The sequence below is a fragment of the Panulirus ornatus genome, chromosome 19 (assembly GCF_036320965.1).
Source record: "Panulirus ornatus isolate Po-2019 chromosome 19, ASM3632096v1, whole genome shotgun sequence".
Taxonomy (NCBI): domain Eukaryota; kingdom Metazoa; phylum Arthropoda; class Malacostraca; order Decapoda; family Palinuridae; genus Panulirus; species Panulirus ornatus.
The window spans coordinates 54,437,386-54,460,286 of NC_092242.1; the positions used below are offsets into that span (position 1 = coordinate 54,437,386).

Genomic DNA, 22,901 nt, shown 5'->3' on the forward strand with positions numbered 1-22,901 from the left:
GAAGTGTTGATCCTTTAGAAGGTTTAGTTTTGATACAATGATTGATTCGTCCTTGTATGGAGTACTGCTCTCACATCTGGGGTGGTCCCTTATTTGACAGAGTCGAGTCCAAAGCAATCCGACTTTTAAACTGTTACAGACTAACTTGCAAACTTAATTCTCTTACCCTACGCCGCAATCTTGGTTCACTTTCCTCCTCCTATAGGTATTACTTTGGTTTTCGCTCCCGGGTGTTGGCTGCTCGTGTGTCCCTACCACAAGCTAGCTAGGCACTCAATACTCGGCAAGCTGCTGCGTCACATGATTGCTGTGCGGCCATTGGCAACTCAAGGGAGGGCCATTTAAGAATCGTTTCTTTACTCCTCGAAGCTTTGGAACTCTCTGCTCTCTCGTGTCTTACCTAACAATAACTATGATCTGGCATATTTCAGAGGACAGGTCTTTTTCCCTCTCGTAATCCTCTGTATTTCAATTAAGGCCCGGCCTTGATGTGGACTTTTGTCCGTGACTGGAGCTTCCAGCGTTAAGAAAAAAAGAAAAAAAAATAGTGATCCCATAGGTTTCCCAGTTGTTGGCGCTAAACTCGTTGAATAGTAGATTCCGGGCAGAGACCTACTACATATTTTGAACATCGAAGTCACGTTGACATCTTCCAGTCTTCTGGAATTTTCTCCGCTGCAGGTGATCAATGGAGAAGACAAGGTTAGGCTTTATCATTTTTAGCTGTTTTTTGTTTTTCTATGATAGGACTAATCAGAACCTGCTGCATATTTATTTTCATTTAATTCATGAAGGTGTATGATGTTAAAAATGGATGTGGAACGAATTGTATCATCAATGATATCTATACAAGAGATTTAAAATCTTTGCCATGGGTTCATTGTCGTGAACTAACCACCGTTTGCTGTTATCACTGAACCAGGTATCGGGATGGGGACACTCTTAACTCTTGACATACCTATATATTATGCTCTTGGTTTCTTTGCTATTTTCGGCTATATGTGCTTTACTGATGTTACATCGGTTTCGTTCATTGCTCTTCTCTATTTTAAAATTTCGCTATTTTGGCCGAGTTCAAGAAATAACCTGCTACTACCCTCTAGCACATACTGTGTAGAGTGATTGGTAGGAGCACGGCATGTGTGAGGGAACAGGTGGACAGACGTGGCAGTTGGGTGAGAGGTGGGACGGACGAGAGAAATAAGGGATGGAAACCGTGTAGCCGGGAGACCTGAGCGTCTGGGAATTTGACGAAGTTGGGCTAAGCTCTCCAGCTCGACAAAACCTCTTTCCCCGGCAGTAGGCATCCCTGACCTCTGGTGTCAAGATGGTTTTTTCAGCTACACCAGGGCACCGTCACCGCTCCTGGTGGCACGAAGCTCTTCGGGAGTAACATCAATAAGAACAAACTTGCTTATAAGACAAAATTTTAATTGACCAGAAAGTGTTCCTTTGTTCTTTTTAGGTTAGGGTGAAAATCGAGATTTGAACTCTTGCACATATCGGTTCAAGCAATGTGACTTGGACTTTGAATTTCAGGGATCATGTCACATGGTAAGCCATTTTAAGCAGGGTGTCGTACAGGCTTCAAGATAACGTAACTCGGATATCACAGACGTATCTTCACTGAAGAGAACGCCTTTCTTGCATACTGTCCAAGTAGAATTCATGAATTGCAGAGGTCCCTGATCCTCTCTTTTTTCGTCTGCCTTTTTTTTTTTTGCTTAATAGTTTGTGCATAGTGCCATTGTACAAAGGCAAAGGGGATAAGAGTGAGTGCTCAAATTACAGAGGTATAAGTTTGTTGAGTATTCCTGGTAAATTATATGGGAGGATATTGATTGAGAGGGTGAAGGCATGTACAGAGCATCAGATTGGGGAAGAGCAGTGTGGTTTCAGAAGTGGTAGAGGATGTGTGGATCAGGTGTTTGCTTTGAAGAATGTATGTGAGAAATACTTAGAAAAGAAAAATGGATTTGTATGTAGCATTTATGGATCTGGAGAAGGCATATGATAGAGTTGATAGAGATGCTCTGTGGAAGGTATTAAGAATATATGGTGTGGGAGGAAAGTTGTTAGAAGCAGTGAAAAGTTTTTATCGAGGATGTAAGGCATGTGTACGTGTAGGAAGAGAGGAAAGTGATTGGTTCTCAGTGAATGTAGGTTTGCGGCAGGGGTGTGTGATGTCTCCATGGTTGTTTAATTTGTTTATGGATGGGGTGGTTAGGGAGGTGAATGCAAGAGTTTTGGAAAGAGGGGCAAGTATGAAGTCTGTTGGGGATGACAGAGCTTGGGAAGTGAGTCAGTTGTTGTTCGCTGATGATACAGCGCTGGCGGCTGATTCATGTGAGAAACTGCAGAAGCTGGTGACTGAGTTTGGTAAAGTGTGTGAAAGAAGAAAGTTAAGAGTAAATGTGAATAAGAGCAAGGTTATTAGGTACAGTAGGGTTGAGGGTCAAGTCAATTGGGAGGTGAGTTTGAATGGAGAAAAACTGGAGGAAGTGAAGTGTTTTAGATATCTGGGAGTGGATCTGGCAGCGGATGGAACCATGAAAGCGGAAGTGGATCATAGGGTGGGGGAGGGGGCGAAAATTCTGGGAGCCTTGAAGAATGTGTGGAAGTCGAGAACATTATCTCGGAAAGCAAAAATGGGTATGTTTGAAGGAATAGTGGTTCCAACAATGTTGTATGGTTGCGAGGCGTGGGCTATGGATAGAGTTGTGCGCAGGAGGATGGATGTGCTGGAAATGAGATGTTTGAGGACAATGTGTGGTGTGAGGTGGTTTGATCGAGTAAGTAACGTAAGGGTAAGAGAGATGTGTGGAAATAAAAAGAGCGTGGTTGAGAGAGCAGAAGAGGGTGTTTTGAAATGGTTCGGGCACATGGAGAGAATGAGTGAGGAAAGATTGACCAAGAGAATATATGTGTCGGAGGTGGAGGGAACGAGGAGAAGAGGGAGACCAAATTGGAGGTGGAAAGATGGAGTGAAAAAGATTTTGTGTGATCGGGGCCTGAACATGCAGGAGGGTGAAAGGAGGGCAAGGAATAGAGTGAATTGGAGCGATGTGGTATACCGGGGTTGACGTGCTGTCAGTGGATTGAATCAAGGCATGTGAAGCGTCTGGGGTAAACCATGGAAAGCTGTGTAGGTATGTATATTTGCGTGTGTGGACGTATGTATATACATGTGTATGGGGGTGGGTTGGGCCATTTCTTTCGTCTGTTTCCTTGCGCTACCTCGCAAACGCGGGAGACAGCGACAAAGCAAAAAGAAAAAAAAAAGTTTGTGTTGAGAACCTTCTTGGTTGGTAAGCTCGAGTGTGTTGTGAACCCTATTGATAAGTTCGAATGTGTTGTGAACGTTATTGATGGGTAAGTTCGAGTGTGTTGTGAACCTTCTTGATGGGTAAATTTGAGTGTGTTGTGAACCTTCTTGATGGGTAAGTTCGAGTGTGTTGTGAACCTTCTTGATGGGTAAGTTCGAGTGTGTTGTGAACCTTCTTGATGGGTAAGTTCGAGTGTGTTGTGAACCTTCTTGATGGGTAAGTTCGAGTGTGTTGTGAACCTTCTTGATGGGTAAGTTCGAGTGTGTTGTGAACCTTCTTGATGGGTAAGTTCGAGTGTGTTGTGAACCTTCTTGATAGGTAAGTTCGAGTGTGTTGTGAACCTTCTTGATGGGTAAGTTCGAGTGTGTTGTGAACCTTCTTGATGGGTAAGTTCGTGTGTCGTGAACCTTCTTGATGGGTAAGTTCGAGTGTGTTGTGAACCTTCTTGATGGGTAAGTTCGAGTGTGTTGTGAACATTCTTTGATGGGTAAGTTCGTGTGTCGTGAACCTCTTGATAGGTAAGTTCGAGTGTGTTGTGAACCTTCTTGAGGGTAAGTTCGAGTGTGTTGTGAACCTTCTTTGATGGGTAAGTTCGTGTGTCGTGAACCTTCTTGATGGGTAACTTCGAGTGTGTTGTGAACCTTCTTTGATGGGTAAGTTCGTGTGTCGTGAACCTTCTTGATGGGTAACTTCGAGTGTGTTGTGAACCTTCTTTGATGGGTAAGTTCGTGTGGCGTGAACCTTCTTGATAGGTAAGTTCGAGTGTGTTGTGAACCTTCTTGAGGGTAAGTTCGAGTGTGTTGTGAACCTTCTTTGATGGGTAAGTTCGTGTGTCGTGAACCTTCTTGATGGGTAACTTCGAGTGTGTTGTGAACCTTCTTGAGGGTAAGTTCGTGTGTCGTGAACCTTCTTGATGGGTAACTTCGAGTGTGTTGTGAACCCTCTTGAGGGTAAGTTCGTGTGTCGTGAACCTTCTTGATGGGTAACTTCGAGTGTGTTGTGAACCTTCTTGATGGGTAACTTTGAGTGTGTTGTGAACCTTCTTGAGGGTAAGTTCGAGTGTGTTGTGAACCATCTTGATGGGTAAGTTCGAGCAGTGATTTAGTCACATGACTGGGGTTGCAACGGCTATAAACTTTTTTGATCCTTTAATGATAACTCATACCACACACTCCCACTGTCTTCCCCGTCGCCAGGACCTCATTTCACTTCACCCACTTGAGCCTAACGCCCGTAACCCTCCGACACTTCCCAGTTATCAGACGCCCCACCCTCACCCTCACCCAACCCTCACCACAGTACCACAACACTCTCTTCCTATACATTACATCACCACTACACGTTTTCAAACTCATTCTTCATACATCACCATCTGAGTACTCGACTGGTTCCTCGATGAATCACCTCTGATTAATCTCTTTGTACCTTCTAGTACATCATCTGACCTCAGTAAACATTCTTCGTACATTCGTACACATCTAGTAATCAGTGTTTCCTCTGGTACATTCGTGTCGGAACACTTCTTCATAACTTCAATGTAACCACGAGGTAAATCGTGTGTCTGAACCTCGTGCGAATCGATGTGTTCGAACATCACCCAGTACACTTCTTTTATATCACCTTACCCTGAGTACATTCATGTGTGTGACCCATCTTGATCGGTACAGTTCAGCACGATTTTCCTATACTTCTCCAAGGTACCAAACTATCTTCCTGATATCACACAGTACCACACTCTCTTCCTACTCAGACCCAGTACCACACCATCTTCCTACCACCGTACCACACTCTCTCCTAACACACTCACTCCACGTACACAACACACTATCTTCCCATACATCACCACAGTACCACAACACTATCTTCCCATACATCACCACAGTACCACAACACTATCTTCCCATACATCACCACAGTACCACAACACTCTCTTCCTATACATCACCACTACCACAGTACCACAACACTATCTTCCCATACATCACCACAGTACCACAACACTATCTTCCCATACATCACCACAGTACCACAACACTCTCTTCCTATACATCACCACTACCACAGTACCACAACACTATCTTCCCATACATCACCACAGTACCACAACACTCTCTTCCTATACATCACCACTACCACAGTACCACAACACTATCTTCCTATACATCACCACTACCACAGTACCACAACACTATCTTCCCATACATCACCACAGTACCACAACACTCTCTTCCTATACATCACCACTACCACAGTACCACAACACTATCTTCCCATACATCACCACAGTACCACAACACTCTCTTCCTATACATCACCACTACCACAGTACCACAACACTCTCTTCCTATACATCACCACTACCACAGTACCACAACACTATCTTCCCATACATCACCACAGTACCACAACACTCTCTTCCTATACATCACCACTACCACAGTACCACAACACTATCTTCCCATACATCACCACAGTACCACAACACTCTCTTCCTATACATCACCACTACCACAGTACCACAACACTCTCTTCCTATACATCACCACTACCACAGTACCACAACACTATCTTCCCATACATCACCACAGTACCACAACACTATCTTCCCATACATCACCACAGTACCACAATACTATCTTCCCATACATCACCACAGTACCACAACACTATCTTCCCATACATCACCACAGTACCACAACACTCTCTTCCTATACATCACCACTACCACAGTACCACAACACTATCTTCCCATACATCACCACAGTACCACAACACTATCTTCCCATACATCACCACAGTACCACAACACTCTCTTCCTATACATCACCACTACCACAGTACCACAACACTATCTTCCCATACATCACCACAGTACCACAACACTATCTTCCCACACATCACCACAGTACCACAACACTCTCTTCCTATACATCACCACTACCACAGTACCACAACACTATCTTCCCATACATCACCACAGTACCACAACACTATCTTCCCATACATCACCACAGTACCACAACACTCTCTTCCTATACATCACCACTACCACAGTACCACAACACTATCTTCCCATACATCACCACAGTACCACAACACTCTCTTCCTATACATCACCACAGTACCACAACACTATCTTCCCATACATCACCACAGTACCACAACACTCTCTTCCTATACATCACCACTACCACAGTACCACAACACTATCTTCCCATACATCACCACAGTACCACAACACTCTCCTTCCTATAACTATCTTCCCATACATCACCACAGTACCACAACACTATCTTCCCATACATCACCACAGTACCACAACACTATCTTCCCATACATCACCACAGTACCACAACACTATCTTCCTATACATCACCACTACCACAGAACCACAACACTATCTCCCATACATCACCACAGTACCAACAACACTCTCTTCCTATACATCACCACTACCACAGTACCACAACACTATCTTCCCATACATCACCACAGTACCACAACACTATCTTCCCATACATCACCACAGTACCACAACACTATCTTCCCATACATCACCACAGTACCACAACACTATCTTCCCATACATCACCACAGTACCACAACACTCTCTTCCTATACATCACCACTACCACAGTACCACAACACTATCTTCCCATACATCACCACAGTACCACAACACTCTCTTCCTATACATCACCACTACCACAGTACCACAACACTATCTTCCCATACATCACCACAGTACCACAACACTATCTTCCCATACATCACCACAGTACCACAACACTATCTTCCCATACATCACCACAGTACCACAACACTATCTTCCCATACATCACACACAGTACCACAACACTATCTTCCCATACATCACCACTACCACAGTACCACAACACTATCTTCCCATACATCACCACAGTACCACAACACTATCTTCCCATACATCACCACAGTACCACAACACTATCTTCCCATACATCACCACAGTACCACAACACTATCTTCCCATACATCACCACTACCGCAGAATCACAACACTATCTTCCCATACATCACCACTACCGCAGAATCACAACACTATCTTCCCATACATCACCACTACCGCAGAATCACAACACTATCTTCCCATACATCACCACTACCGCAGAATCACAACACTATCTTCCCATACATCACCACTACCACAGTACCACAACACTATCTTCCATACATGACCACAGTACCACAACGCTATCTTCCCATACATCACCACAGTGCCACAACACTATCTTCCCATACATCACAACTACCACAGTACCACAACACTATCTTCCCATACATCACCACTACCACAGTACCACAACACTATCTTCCCATACATCACCACAGTACCACAACACTATCTTCCCATACATCACCACAGTACCACAACACTATCTTCCCATACATCACCACAGTACCACAACACTATCTTCCCATACATCACCACAGTACCACAACACTATCTTCCCATACATCACCACAGTACCACAATACTATCTTCCCATACATCACCACTACCGCAGAATCACAACACTATCTGCCCATCCACGACCACTGGGTGCACTAACTTTGCCCCACGTCAGCAAGCCATTTTTGTGCAAGTAAGAAAACAATCAGAACCTAAATTTTGACGTAGCATAGAAAATAGTACCACATAAGATGAGTAAATTTCTGTTTCTTATCGCCATTCCACCTGCGGTGGTCTCCTTCCTGGCGCTCTCGTCCCTCTTCCTCGACACCAACTATCTGATTGGGTGGTTCTTCATAACCATCAGCCTCTTGCATGTGTCCCTCTGGACGATGTTCTACTTGTTCGTGCTCAAGCTGGGTCTGTGGATCCTCCGCCTCGACTTGGCCGAATAGAAGTAGTCCAGAGTCATCTTGGAGGGCCTGAATAAGAACCAAGTAGTAGCTGCCATGACTACTGAACAACCAGCTGACCTAGTTGTGGTGGTCGAGGCCTCGAACATGGAGATGCTCGAGATGGTTAAGGAGTTCACTCCACCTTCGAGTGAGCCACCTACTGTGATATGCTTCTCGCAGAAATGGAAGTCTATGTACTCCTTCTCGCTGTTACCCAACCTGAATATAACGAGCCTAAAACATATGTTCAAGGCCAAGGCAAGCGCGCATCGCTATCTTTCCGTCGCAGAAAATTTCTTCCAAAGAAAATCACTGTTGCTCCAGTGTCTCCAGCATGCTTGGAAGCGTGTGAACGCCTCCACTGGGATGGTCATCATCTTACAGGGCTATGGGATGGACTTTCCGCAGGACTGCGTTGAAATCCTTCGCCAGCAGCACGAGAAGATACCAACAACATGCATCTTGAACAATAGATCCCGTGTCCCACTGGATCACAGCAACAGTAACATGTATTTGGTTGATATTGAAAATGTTGACGAAGTAGCCGTCACAGTAGAACGCTCCACAAGCAGGGCAACCTTAGACTTTTATCCCCTTCAGGGTGAGCATACTGTTGTGGATAAGGTAATACCACCCAAGCTAGTAATCGTGATGGAGGAATCCGAGATCGATATACTTGACCCTATCCTAAAGGCCGTTCAGTTCTGGCCTGAATATCCTCGTCTGGTAATATATTCAGAGAGGTGTGAATTGGTGCACAGCTTCACGCCGAAACCCGGGACTACTCTTATGGATGTTAAGAATATGTGCAAGACCTGGAAAAGGAGATTTTCTCTTCGTCTTCTAAGAAGACATTCTTTGTCATTCACAGCTGTGTCCCAGGCTTGTAATGAAGTTCGGCGCAGACATGGAATGGTGTTGGTACTGCAGAGTCATCAAGCAGAACTGGCAAACGACGCTGTAGACTTCCTGAACAAACAATAGGACATCTGCACTTACGTTTTCAACAGAACCTCGGCCTCAACCTTCACTGATGGCATTGGGTGTTGCTCTCCAAGGGATATTACGCAGATCAAGTGGTTGATGGACAAATATGAATCCATGGCATTTGATGTTAAGATTAATGTTTCTGGCTTCCGCCAGGAGCTTTATTTCATGGCAACAAATGACAAAAGCATCATTACTTTCGAAGGTGCAAATGCAGATGAACCCATCAACGTTCCCGGTGAAGCATGCTTTGTAAACTCGTGGGGCTTCGTGGTCAAAAGCAAGTTAAATCTTACCTTTCTGCCTGGCTCCGACCAAGACAGCGAATGACTTGTCCTGCGCTGCTTCACTTCACCACCCATCGTCGACAGCAACCCCCAACACAGTGTTTGAAACACTCTTGTTGCTTTCGTCGACGGTTTGAGAATGGACGAACTTAGACATTGGTCGAGTTTCATCCCTTCCAATGTCTCACACTCTGTGTTTCTTTATATCTATATGTATATATTTGTATATACTTATTTCGTTTCTAATTATGATTCTATAGGTTTACCCCCTGTATACCACATCGATTCAATTCATTACACCCCTTTGTAGACTTCTCACCCTTACAGGGTCGACGAGAGTAACGATATCTCACACTGAAACGTTAGAAGGATCGTACTTGATGACATGATCCGCTCCTCTGCTCTTATTTGCAGAGCGGTGTTCATTAGGCAGAACTGTAGGTGTTGCAAGTACTGAGGAGAGATACTGTTTGTACGTCTGTTGATGCTGGACGTGAGTAGCTCTCGTCAGGGAGGCGGAGCAGCTTCTCTTGGCCTCTGGCAACACTCCTTCATTATCCAACACAACTACCACCACAGCTTACCCTCACTCAATCTGCCGGTCCTTTTCACGGTACCAGACATTACCAGACATTGGTCAGTCCCAGAGTGACAAATTCGATGGCCCGTGAGTTATAGTCAGGTGCGCTGCCACTATTAGTGTGCTTGGGGTAGTCTTCCGGGGTCTTCTGTCCCCAGAGCCCGAGCTGGGTCCAGGCTGGAGTATACCAAAGGGTACACGTTTCCTGGACTGTCACCTGTGAGGTCCTTCAGCCCCGTTCAATGATGTTTGTGGCTCCTGGCCACACCCTGACAATGACCTACGTCTCGCTGAAGATTATGTTGTCATGTACCGACAACCAGTTTGTTACACCAGCTGCAGTTATCAGTGAGTCGTATATTACAAACAGTCCGGTTGTTACACCAGCTGAGGTTTTCAGTGCATTGCACGCCGCTTGATACACCACCTGAGGATGTCACTCTGTCACAAGCCTTATGTTACACCAGTTGTGGTTGTCCGTATATCACAAACCTCACCCAAGAACCGTGTCGCATGAGCTATAAGAACCGACGTATTCTCTTGTTTTAACCAGATTCTTTGTGTCTTCTTAAAGCAGCTGTGATAATGATAAGTTTGGGATAGAGTGAAGTCAGTATTCCTGAGTGAGGAGCCGAGCCGTCAGGAAATTCCGCCGGGTCCTGATCACTGGCTGCCGGGGTCACAAGTCACACCGGACACGGACACTGCTTGGTCAGTGATAACACTTGGCCTGCACCTACGGCTCTGCCTCCCACGAGTCAGTTGCTTTACTGAATCGCTACAAGAATCGGGAAGTTGCCCTAGCTCTAAAGTCCGTTTCCCGAGTAACGATGATGAGACTTGAAGCTTCAAGTAGTTAGACTATAGTGAGATCATCCGGGGGAAGTGGCTGTCAGGGAGGAAGTCGTGACATCACAGGACATATATGGCCAAAGGGTTATAGACCAAACATTATGGCACACGTGCAGCTGAGGACGCCACTTCACACTCTTATACATGACGATGGCAGGATAACTGACTCGTCACGCTACGAGATGTCCCAGCAATAACAGTCACTTGTTCTAGAAGTAATAGTAGCAGTACAGGTGTTGCCAACCTTCCGTCATGACATCCTGTGAGAGCATGAAAAAAACATTCCAAGTCGTCGGTGTTCGACAGGATTTGTCCATATTTGTCTTCCCGCACGATTTCCTTGGCTCTCATGTTGTATACGACTCTCTTTCTTTGGGTAACTTTACTGACCTCCATTTGTGTCAGCGTCTTCAATCCGTTCCGGTCAGAACTATCACTAGCCGCTTCTCAGCCCTTAGAGGCGAGTGCAAGATCTCCCTTTATGGTGTTGCCGGAGCCCTTGGTGATGCGTCGACCTCGAGTGCGGCTTCCAGGCGCTGTTGGCTAAGGGGATGAAGGAAGCCCCTGGAAGGCGCTATATAACGTGAGGGAGGGCCTGGAGACGCTAGTCTGTCTGTACCATGCCTTAGTGAATCCAGCCCTCCACAACTGGTTACACGCAGGCATAACTTCCAGGTTCCAGCAGGCCTATAGCAGGTTTCTGGATCTGGACTGGCGTCTGGGCTCATCTCTTGATCCACTCTAATTCTTGGTGAGTTAACTTCTGGAATACTACTTGTTACTGCTGCTCTCACTACTCCTGGAACACGTTACTGTTACAGTTCGAACATTAACTGACCTGTTGAGCCAGTTCCTGGATTACATGATGCTTTCAATACCACAGATCCTTTTGGTTTGACGAGTCGCCTCCTGGAACATACGGTTATCCTACCCCTGGGAAACTAGTTAGGTTGATCACTCTTTTTCGGGGGCGACACTTATTACTAGTAGAGTGGAACACTTGCTGGTGTGGAGGTGAGTTCCCCCTGCAACACCTGTTGATGAGGTGCGTCTCTCGTGTGGACACGGGTCAGCGCTCGTGAGATTCCTGCTGCTGGAACGTTCGTCACAGGATACGAGAGACCGTGTTGTTTGTATGTGCGACTCGAAGTGATATTGGATCATTGTACAGTTGCCGCCCCACAATGATCTTGAGGTGAGCGATGTGTCTTTCCGATGGCATTTGATGTGATTCGAACGATCTTGGCCCCCCCCCCTAATTTCTCGGGCAAATCACTCGTTTCTGCGGCATTCCCCCACCTTCTCCATCACCATCTTTTGGGAATACGTGGGAATTCGGTGTTTTGGGTTTAGCCTACCTTTATCAAAGTCGGAAGAACAGGCATGCAACCAGAGGGGGCAGGTTGTGGGTTGGTGGGGAGATCGCTGGGTTCTTCCGGTGTTGGAGCAAGTTCAGGGTCATCGATGCAACTCTAAAATCGATCTGTTCTGTGGGATGTCAACTGTAAAAATAACGGAATATTGCTTTGTCGAAACACAGAATTGAAAGAAAATGTTGCCCCATTTCTGGGGCTATTAAATCTTTGTAAATGAATGCCTGTTCATAATTGTGGGTATGTAAATATGTATATGTCTTCTCAGTGGGCCTTCCTATTGTAAGACCAGTTGAGGGATGTCTGTTCTGCATTATGTGTACGAAGCTGAATAAGTTAGGGGGATGTGTACGTGTTTTCATGTCAGCGTTGAACGAAAGCCAAAGTTTCTACTTATTTCTTTTTTCCTATGAAAGTATATGTGTGTGTACCTATGTTAGTTGCTATTCTTATCTGTGTATCGTCTGTGTGCGAGCGAGTGTTCATACTGTAGGCGGCTGTTCAGTCATGAGTAATGCCAGTGTCCAGTGTTGGGTCAGGTGAAGCTGGTGGCGGCGGCAACGGTAAGTGAGGCTGATGATGGGCCTAAGATGAGGTGGCTGCTGGTGATGCTGGGTGTTCAGGTGAGGCTGATGGTGGCTCTGGTGATCGCCTGGCACCTGCCTGAAGAAAGGGGTTTCCTTTGCAACACTCCAGATGAGAACCTCCAGAGGAACGTGTGCATCATAGAGGCGTAGTGTCAGCACACCAGACAACGTCACATTTGAGTACCTTGCCAAGTGATAGATTGATCTTTAAAGATAAAGCAATAATGATGGTGAACGTGAAGAATGTTTGTATCTGATATTGCCTATTTGTTGTGTATACGAAGAGAGAGCCTATCACTCTTGAAGCTCCGCCTCTCATCTACTTCATGTACATTTCTTATTTTCGGAATGGTAGTTGCATTTCCCTTCTCTTGCCTTAGCTTGTACCAAGACTCCACAACTTCGTTGCTAAAGAAATGTTTCCTGGCATTTTTCCATACACATGTTTCGCTTGACCGATTTGTAGCCTCTTGTTCTGGAGTCTCTCTACTATCAAAAGAACGTTTCTTGGTGAACGTCGTCATGGCCTCTTAGGAATGGACATAAAGTTATTCTTTTTTCCAGTGTAGATGAATTGAGTGTTGCTCCTCATCTCCTAGTAAGTCATTCCACACAGGGCTGATACCATTCTTGCTGCATGCCTCTGCACACTTTATGTGCCTCCTCAGATGAGGCATCAGGACAAGTGTACGTAGTGTATGATTTTGCCAGTATCTCGGTCTCTGTACTTGAAGACAGGTTTGACGCACACCAGACAGAATTCAGGGAGACCTACCTCCTCACGATCCTTTTCACTTGATCTGGAGGTAAAGACGTGTATGGCGTCTGCTCCTAGGTCTCGTTCAAAGTACGGCTCTTGTAATCGACTTCCTCGGATAAGCTGCTCGCCGCTTAGTCTGTTTAAATCCCTTCCTTTCAGTCAAAATTGTATTGCCAAGGGTTAAATCATTCACCATGCGTTTGTCCACTGCTGCATCTCGTTAGGGTCTCTTGCTACATTTCGTCGTCCCTGTTGCCTCGCATCAACAGCAGACAGTTGAGGGGCTAATCCATATCGTTTATCAAATCACTTTAGAATGTTAGAAGTAGTCATGGTTCCAGTGCCGAGCCTGGAGGGACCCTAGTTGTACCCTCGCAAAACGTATGTTCTCTTTCCTCCCAATTTGGTAGCTGTTAGCCCATTAAAGCAGCTCTCCTCTGCCCTCAGGTTGGACTTTAGCTTCGTCTTCAGTTTATGAGGGACACTATCAAAGGCCTTTAGCAGTCCAAGAATGTACCGAGCGCGCACCAGTCGCGTTTGTTGAGGAAGTATCTTAATCTCGCCTAAGATTCCAGCAGATGTGTCACGCAAGATCTTTATGTATACTGTCTCCCAGATAGGTAACTTGTGGCAGTAAGTTAATTCACTGGATTATTTTCTCTTGCAGTTAGTGATACTCGCCTGATAGTACACTGATATTTCTCCGTCACCTCTTCTGAAACGTGATACGACGTTGGCTCTCTTCCGCTCTCTCAAGTCCCGTTGAGAGCTTGGGAAGTGAGTCAGTTGTTGTTCGCTGATGATACAGCACTGGTGGCTGATTCGTGTGAGAAACTGCAGAAACTGGTGACTGAATTTGGTAAAGTGTGTGAAAGAAGAAAGCTGAGAGTAAATGTGAATAAGAGCAAGGTTATTCGGTATAGTAGGGTTGAGGGACAAGTCAATTGACAGAGGGCTCTACGTACCCTCTGAATGCAACTGGTGAGATGCTGTGTGGTCATGAAGTACGTGCCGTTCTATACCCTCTTCATGAACCAACTCATTACATGAACCTCCTCACTTCCACTATTTCATTTCAATATTTCGGCCAATATCTTCCTTCCTTGTTTCCTCTGCAGAGACTCTGGACCCTTGACTATCAATACAACTTGAAATTTTGTATTCTTGTCCTCACATATGTCATCTGCGCGTGTGTGTGTGTGTGTGTGTGTTTATCATTACTCGTTCGCCGTATAGGGAGGGAGTGTGTATTTACTTCTTTGTATGATACGGGAGGGAGTTTTAGACGCTTAAGACGCCATCCCTTGACTATTCATTATCATCCTACGACTTTATAAACTTTTATACCGCCAACATTCAACAGTTTCATAACGCAGTTTATTCCATTCATCCACCGCTCGTTTTATGCTATGGCCTCTAGTTCGTTTGCCTATGAATTTCCCGCCAAACTATTGACTGTGGACATCATTAGCGTGGTTTAGGTAGCTCAAAGATGTGGCCAAGTCACCCCTTAGGTATCTCCTTTTCAGGGTGGGTAAGTTTATAGCTTTCTTGGTTCTAGTACCTGATTCTTTCTTGCCCTCCTCTGTACCTTCTGTATTAGTTCTGTGTTTCTTCATGTGTAATTCCCAAGTATTTTCCAGTTATGGCCTTGTATGCAATTTCCTCATCTAAGCCTGCACTTAAGGTCGATCGTAAGATTTGTCATTGAACAATTTGTTTTCAGTGACTGGTATCTGTAGGTGAATCTCTGGGTACAGGTTAGGTACAATGTCGACCTCCAAGACCCTCTCTTGCACAGATTCTTGTAGCTTATTTCTTTTTGAATTATAATCAGTTTCCTGTATATTCTTACATCGTCCTCTATAATTCTACCATGCGAATGAATCCTTTAATCTTAGCGTCTGCCCTTCAACCGACAAATGACTCCTAATGAATTCATGGAAAAGTATTGGATTAACTCCTGCCTCGTCCATAATATTCTTCTCAAAGTTTCTGTGCTGCTCCTGTCTTATCTTACCGGGCTTCTTTTTTTTTTCTTGCTCTCTTATACCGTGTGAATGTTGGCTGGCTGTAGTGTCTCCCATATGTCGATCGCATTATGTTCCTCTCTCTCTCTCTCTCTCTCTCTCTCTCTCTCTCTCTCTCTCTCTCTCTCTCTCTCTCTCTCTTAGTTACTTGTGTGTACTGTACGAGGAGGGAGTTCTACCCTTGTGGGGCCCCATCTCTTGTACATTCTCAACTTTCGAGCAACTTATGAAATTTATATATTCTGTTTTTCCCTTAACCATGTGCTCATTCTCCTTCATTCATCCACCATCCTTGTACTGTAAAAGTACTTCTTTATACCATTTTTTTTTTAACAAGTGTCTTGCTTAACTTCACGTCTTGTCCTGTGGTTCCTCTGTATCTACATATCTCGAGAAACTGTGTAATGTCCACGTTGTCGATGTTTCAATGGTTGAAATCAGGTCACCCCTTAATCTTTTCTCTTCCAAGGTGAACAAGTTATGTGTGTGTGCCTGATAACATTTTCATTCTATTTTTTACTTGTTATTAATCTACAGGAAGGAAATTTACACTTGTGGGATCTTTATTTTCAACTTAACTGAAAGTCATGTTATTTTCTAAAACATTATCTACATTCATTATTTATCCACTTACCATGTCGCATTCATCAAACACTCTTGTCTTGCTTCGTTGCCTGTTATGTCCCTAAGTTCATAGGTTCCCTCCTGGTACGAATAACGTCTCAATAACGACGTGTTCCGACTGATTTAAAAGCTTTGATGCTCTGCTCGTCACTCTGCCTTCCAATGTAGGCAAGGCTGCACTTGCCATTCGAAGGATACTCAGCTCCCTTGATTTAGGTACAGTCTGTTGCCGTCGTGAGACCGTCTGTAGCAAACCTGTATGTTCTTTTCAAAGGATCTATGTAACTGCCGATTGATATTCTGATTTGGATCTATTGTGTATGTGGTCAATATTTCACTTTTTTTCTGTGCTTGAAGGTAATGTTGACCGACAGTTGTGTGGTTTACAACTCCTGTAATGGGGATGTTTTGGGTGAGAGGTTGTGTATCGTGTCAGCGTCAAAGTCACCCCTCACAAGTTTTCTGTAGTGTCTCATGACGCTAAAATGCATCGCTCTGTGTATATCTTATTCCGGGTTGAATTTCACAAAAAAATTGATCTAACCAAAGCAGGTAAAGCTGTTTTTCTTCTGCAGTCTTGTTCCTGAACATTCCTTATTGCTTTCGCCTCATCATCTGGAAACATATTTATGTATGGGTCTAGTTCAGGCTTCTTCAGGAATACAGACCCCGCTCACCATCATCCTAGCCTTGTTAAGGTGTCGTAATGATGAATCCTGAAGTTCTGGTCCGCATCGCCTCCTCCTTCAGAGCCTGTAGTGCCTCGCAATTTGTTGATTTCTCCATTGCAAATGTAGCTTGTCCGATACATTACACCTGAAGCTTGTACAGAATTCTCGCCACATCGTCTTAACTAAAACTCAACACGATATTTGGTTTCCTTCACTCCCTTAAATATCGATCCTTCTTGTACTGGTTACTGCTCACCTCAAGTGGTCTGAAGAATGCTTCTGCACGTTCCCTAGGTACATGCATGCATCGAGATACATGTCAGGGTTATGCATGGTATATATATATATATATATATATATATATATATATATATATATATATATATATATATATATATATATAGGTTTAGCTGCTCCATGAGCCTGCTTATCATACCCTATCTAACGATGCAAACGCTTTCCATGGTCTCTTTCCATTCCATTTAGTTATCGCTGCCGGGTAATGCATTTTAGCTCTTCACATATTTCCTTCTGCTGTTTCAAGAGATCTTTCTCAGTAATTGTTCTTTAACTGACAATTTGCGCCTGATGATTATTTGATTAGCATCTAATTATTATTTACTTCGTCCACATTGTATCCATCTCCTGACGTCTCTTATAAACGCTGTACCACACACACACACACACACACACACACACATATTCTTGGAATTTCTCTTCCTGTGTACTGTTGGACGGAACTTGTAATCTCTGTAATTCTGCCTTTGATGCATCTCTCGGAGAACTGTATTCCTCTCTTGTGCTACTGTATATGATTCGTTCATTGTATTGTAGTTCCCCCAAGTGGGTTATGACAGCTGACGTTTTCTAAAACTATTGTAAACGTTAATACCCTTGTGCTCCCTTACTCCTTCCGTGAAGATTCAGGTGTTCCCGGTCGATTCACTTGTAGTGTGTATGTGTGATAGCTTATGTGTGTGTTGCGTATGTTTGTGTATACGTGCTGTGTATTTGTGATTATTCATGGATGTATTATAGAAAGTTTTTGAACTCGTGTAGCCCGATATCTCTAACTTTTTGCTTTTACAGCCTTTGAAAGAAGTTTACGTTTTTACATTTGCTATCCCAGCAATTACTTTGTTACACTAATGCACCACTCCATTCCTGTAGGTGCATTTTTCTAGCTCGTTTTCTATTATGTTTCCTAACTGAAACGCTTCACTTTGTTTCAGAAAAGCTGATCATTTTATCGGTATGGTTAGACTGTTTAAAGAAAGTCGGAGGTTTGTAAGTCGTGTCTTGGACTCTCCTCTCTTCTTATAGTACGGTTCATGCCATAAATGTGTTCGTATGTTGCTCTTCATCCGCTGTGTATCGTCCGGTTTTAAACACAGTTCAGAACGCGTTTAATCCTTTGTATAGTATTTCTTAAAGTGGATATATCATTGATTTATGCAGAGTACATCATTGATTCCGTACATAGTCAGTATATCAGAATAGTTATCCTGGCTTAGAACCCGTCACACTAGGAGGGATATAAAATTTCATGTTTACACACACACACACACACACTGTAGAATAGCTACGCGAGACACAGGGATCAGAGAGCTACAGGAGGGCTAGAAATTATTACCAAGAACGGAGGATCAAGTGGGGTACGAAAGACTCGTAGATTATAAGTTCGGAGTAGCATCCAAAACTGTTTCATGATCTATAATTGACTGATTAACAGTATAACCGTAGAATGATGAGATTCGGGAGCTAAAAGCTGAACAGTTATTGACAAACAAGGACATGTGAAGAGTTGAACACGAAGTATCGTACTGTCTTTAGATTCCGAGGTCGCTTTGCGTCCAGTCAGTTATGTAATGTAGATACCCTAGAAAACATTAAAGGAAATCCGGTGGAGGAAAAGGGGGCTCTTGCTAGAGCTGGACTAGCACAAAGCTCATGGACCACAGGTAGCATCTCTATAGATTTTTTTAAGCGCGGTGCACCGTGTCTGACCACTGGTGGGGATATTTAGCATCCACCCAGGCGAGGCCAGGGTTCCAGCAAAGTGGAATGGAGCCAATATATTTCCAGTGTATTAAAAGAAATGAGGTTGCTTAATACTGAACTAAAGGCCAGCATCACGGACGAATGGTCTGCAAGATGCTAGAAAGGCACTCGGGAAGTAGACAGGGGTGTCATGTCCGGCACGAACATCCCATATGGAAAACATCACAGATCTTCAAAGATCTCGCATGAAGAATTTGTTGGATTGTTTAAGGAGATTAAGTACTAGCTTTTGAAAAGCTGTAGATGGACTATGTTGTCTTATATGGCCAGAGGACCATTGATATATCTCCAATAGAAGATTGATGATGAAGTTTGACATCCAAGCTGCTGTTGAAGTGGGGTTACCTAAATAGACTACCAGGAAGGAACAAAGAGCACATGTCGGGAACGTTTTCATACTGGGCGAGAGAGTCAAGTGGTATCCCTCACGGCGCGGTGTTGGGGCCATTGATATTTCCTATCATTTGAAATTATTTGCCAAACGAGGAAGAGGAGTCATATTTGAATATGTCTATTAGTGGTACCAAAATTATGAAGACATGAATTAACAGGGACAGTAAAATGTTGCGGTGAACTAGACAGAATGCAAAAGTGGTCAGAGAATATGGGCAGTGACATTCAACCCTGGAAAATGCAGTATTATGCTTATGAGGAACTGTTTCATCACTGTATCTGAAGAAGCAAATGAGTTACAAAAGCCTCGCTGTGGTAGAGATCTACACTCTGAAATGTTCAAGCACATGGACGATGAGATGTTTAGAAAGACATGCATGACATTTGTTCGACCCAAACTGGTACATTTCACAACAGTTTAGGCTCCTGACTTGAGGAATCGCGACCAAAGTCTGGAAGGGCCCAAATGAACGGATGAATAATGTTATTAGAATAATGTGGAAGGAGTCACGAAAAGACGAAGGAAGCTTTGTCTGTCTACGCTGGAAGAAAGGATGACAGGAGACGTAATCAACACATTTAAGTTTTTAGGAAGCCATGACGAAATTAATATTGATAAGTTCTTTAGCGTATGAGAAAAATCTGGAGCAAAAGGGCATAGCTGGAAGTTAGGCAAGAAAATTATACAGTGATGCGAGGGAATTTTTTCTTTTTCAGCAAGAGAGTTGTGGACTTGTGAAATAATTCGAGCCACGCTCGGATCCAGAGTAGCATGGAGAAGTTAAAGTCCCATGTGGGAAAAATGCTACGAGGGGCTAGTGGGCCCTCGAATGTAAAGATTCCTCCCCATATGTATAAGAGAAAATAATAAAACGGATAAATGACTGTCCCATTCGGTCCACCATCCTCTGATTCTTCCCTAAGGCGACGTGTTAATTTGTGTCATCATTTAGAGTACCGCATGTTATAAAAGTTTATCATTTTTCTCGTTATCTCAAACTTAGCCCACTCGCTGACTGTCCACTTTTAATGGGTTCCAAGTTCGACCTGTAACATATCAGAAACAGTTAGTAACAGTGTAATTTCACTTACGTTATTGAATAGATGAGCTAAAATCTCGTCACATTCAAATTTACGATATGATAGCACGCGCCGCTTCTATGACTTCCACATCTCTGGCAAATGAGCGCCGATTACATTTCCACATTTTTCGTTTCTTTATAGCATACGATCATTGTCATTTTAATCGCTCATGATTATTAAATATATTAGAAGTTTGTAATTGTTAGAATAATAGTAGTAGTATTTAGTTGATACATAAGGCAAATGCACAGAGTAAGAAGTGCGCAGATCTGGGCTGTAAATTTTACCAAGCTGTAGGAAGGAGAATTACTCTTCACCGTTTTCGTAGAGAAAACGAATTGATCAAAATAAATAATAATTTCTTAAAAGTTTCATGAGCTACGAACAGCTGATAAAGACTAGTGTACAATGAATAAGTGATGGTAATCATCACCATCACTTCCAATTTACTTGTGCATACCTAAAGTAAAACCCAGGAGGTACTTCCCAGAAGATTGAAATACGTAATATAATGGCCAGTGTGGCAGGGGTGTGTTCCTGAACACCAGGTGGATGATGTGGAGCTGGTGGTGGTGTGGTGGACCATCAGCCTCGTGTGGATGATGTGGAGCTGGTGGTGGTGTGGTACACCATCCACCTCGTGTGAAACCCTGGCAAACACCACAGCACTGAGGCAAACCCACAAGTGACTCCTTATCCCTCCTTCCCTCCACAGTATTTTTCTTGAGACTTTCGACTTATTGGGCGTTCCTGACACCAAAGGAACGCGGGCTCTCCCACAAAATGTATTTACAGATAGTTATGGAACTGTAAACCTATTATATAGTCTCACGTGCTTCTCGTGTGTAGAGAAATAAAGAAATCAGGGTCTGGTGGTGTTTTGCGTATTTCATCTTGATTGTATTTCGGTGCTAATGATGCCTACTTGACACGTAAAATTATTTTCATGATTCACGTCATATCCCACAGACAAAATAAAAATATGTATTATCTAATTTCAGTGTTATTAGAGTAATTACGTCCTGATAAGATGTAAATATGCTTGTGGTCTTGAAACAGGCTTTACAAATGACCAGATCTTGTTGCTTGACACATGTCGTGAGTGCAAGAGCCCCTGAGGGGTATCCGGCTAGGCTGTTGTGGGTCCGGGAGGGCGGGGGACGTCAGGCATTGGTACTTGACCGAATGAAGTGATATTTTGGTTAAGGTCATAGTTTGGGAATATGAACGAGGAAAGCAAGTAATATTGGTCGTTAATAGCAGTATACTGCAATGCTACGAAAGAAGATACTGCTTCTTTGACTATCAGTGAATGTTAGCACAGTACATCCCTTTAAAGTAATATAAGATACAAGGGAACACATTAGCTTACTTAAACATGGTTGCTTACTTAGCCACACAAGCCTAAAGTCATACACCATCCTACGGTATACACTAGCCTACGTTATGCGTTAGCGTACATAAAACACAAGCTTAACGTAAAACAAGCCCACATTACCCACAAGCTTAACGTAACACAGAAGTTTAATATAACATAATACCACTCGTAACACAGTAGCATACGTAACACAATAGCCTGCGTTACACACTAGCCTACGTAATACACCATCCAGTGTAACATAAGTGTACCTAACACACAAGCCTAATACACACTAGCCTATGAACACTAGCCTTCTCTACCACTATGCTGTTATCACTCGCAGCTCCATATGAAAATAGTAATTCAGTTATGTGGTATTTAGTTCCTTGGGGTCACACTTTTTGTGACTTCTATCAACTTATCCTGGGGATAGGGGAGAAAGAATACTTCCCACGTATTCCCTGCGTGTCGTAGAAGGCGACTAAAAGGGAAGGGAGCGGGGGGCTGGAAATCCTCCCCTCTCGTTTTTTTTTTTTTTTTTTTTTAATTTTCCAAAAGAAGGAACAGAGAAGAGGGCCAGGTGAGGATATTCCCTCAAAGGCCCAGTCCTCTGTTCTTAACGCTACCTCGCTATCGCGGGAAATGGCGAATAGTATGAAAAAAAAAAAAGAAAAAAAAATCAACTTATCCTATAAAAGTTGTTGCTGTTACGGTTATCAGAAAATCTATTTCAAGTTCGAAAAGAGAAATGATATTTTACCTAGCAAAATAATCTAGTGAAGGTATTGTGGGTTAAGTTGGGTTAGTTTGAGGTTGGGTTAAGGTGGGCTAAGTAAGTTTGTTTAGGTTGGATAGCTTGTTACAATAAAGAATCCAATCTGACCAAACTTAATTTAGCTAGCTTTGCGCGCAAACACACACACACACACACACACACACACACACAAAGAAATCTATTTTCAGAATCTCAGAGTACAGATTAATTATTGGGTCCCCGATGACTGCTGGAACTTTTCCTACATAGGATAAATTTGTAGATA

The 22,901-nt window shown here is 43.6% G+C and overlaps 1 protein-coding gene across 1 annotated transcript in view; it reads left to right on the forward strand.

The window, feature by feature from the left end:
* Nucleotides 1–11,511: 11,511 nt before the first annotated feature.
* Nucleotides 11,512–22,901, forward strand: part of LOC139755704 (transient-receptor-potential-like protein) — a 32,273-nt gene continuing 20,883 nt past the window's right edge. Inside the window, 1 exon segment of the mRNA XM_071674349.1 lies at nt 11,512–11,670. The gene's annotated coding sequence lies outside the window, so the exon portion shown is untranslated.